The sequence below is a fragment of the Bactrocera tryoni genome, chromosome 3 (assembly GCF_016617805.1).
Source record: "Bactrocera tryoni isolate S06 chromosome 3, CSIRO_BtryS06_freeze2, whole genome shotgun sequence".
Taxonomy (NCBI): Eukaryota; Metazoa; Arthropoda; class Insecta; order Diptera; family Tephritidae; genus Bactrocera; species Bactrocera tryoni.
Window position 1 is genome coordinate 34,241,212 of NC_052501.1, and position 1,519 is coordinate 34,242,730.

Sequence of the window (1,519 nt, forward strand, 5' to 3'; positions counted from 1 at the left end):
CAGGTGCATGCCCTGATATCGTCGACATGACATCAATCAATGGATTTATTGAGAGAACACTTTGCTGAGCAGATAATTTCTCGTTAGATAGTGTGATATCACACCGTTAGACTTTTTCCTGTAAAATCTAATGTCCACAGAGACAATCCCACTTCGATTCAGACCTTGGACCAAAACATCACGCGTGTCATTCGCCAGTTACCAGTCAAAATGCTCGAATGAGTCATCGAAAATTGAACACAACGGATGGACCATCTGAAAGTGATAATCTTCAATAAATAAATGCAAAGAATGATCTTTCGAATGATCATAAACGGGTCACTTTTTATCTTCCAAGCGTGGCGGCCTTGTGAATTCCAGTATACAGCGTTTCGCTTTCATGTCCAAGTTAGACTTATTTTCTTTTGAGAATGAAGACGGCGTGAAAATTCGGCAAATATTGCGTAGACACCGATTTGTGAAAACTTGTAGCTTTTAGATGTCAGAGGCTACGAAATTCCATGTTTCATAGCCGCACAGACGCGTAGACTTAACATTGCCGTTAAATATTTCCGTTTTGGTACGCCGCGTAATAATCGAGGATCTTAAGACAGCGTTGAGAGCGCCGAAAGCTTGCTTGACCTTCTTTATATGATTGGTGATGCCTACCTTTCATCCTCGGTTTATAGATATAAACTGCCCAAGTACCAACAACTTGGAACCTAGTTTTTTTGCCATGTCAACATAAGTATGTGTCATTAAACATGTGACTTCGAGTTATATATAAGTATTTAGACCTCAGCTGATTTCTTTCATTTCACACGTAGCTTTTGTCATTACTGTATTTAATACGTTATGAAACAAAAGTGGTGAAAGAACGCAGCCCTGTTGGCCGTCCACCTCTTCTTTTATTTGATTACTAAGTATTTTTATTCGAGTACTAAGTCTTTTTTGTACAGAATGCGACGGCCCTCATCAGAGCATGACGATCTTGTTAATTTAATTAGTTTTAAGTGGACCCTTCTACAATCAAAAGCGTTCCAGATCGAAACGCTCGATAGACGTAGTACAGTACCTCGCCAGTTCTCACACTCTGATTGATCGCCTTTTTTGGGGCGATTGATAGTAGTACCATCTTTTAGCTTCAAAGATAAATGTCTTTTGGCTCAGAAGTCCGCGATTATGGGGCAGATCAGGCGAACTGTGTATGAAACCACCACCTTTAAAAGTTCGAGTGAGATGTTGCCTGGTCCAGCTGCTTTATTGTTTTAACTGCAGTTATAACTTCCTGCTTACATAGAAATTCAGTTGATCAATCTCCAAGTGCGTTGGACAATCGCAAGTAAACATGATATTTTTGAAAAGTGTCGATTTCCAACACACATTTGTCCGCAGGCAAGAGTGGACTTCCACCCAAAAAAAGGCAATGATATTGCTAGTTCGTAACTTCATCCCTCGGACAATAGACGAGGTATCATTACCATAACCATGCTCTAAAACTCTGCCTCGTACATATGAAGAACTCTCAGTTCTTCTATGA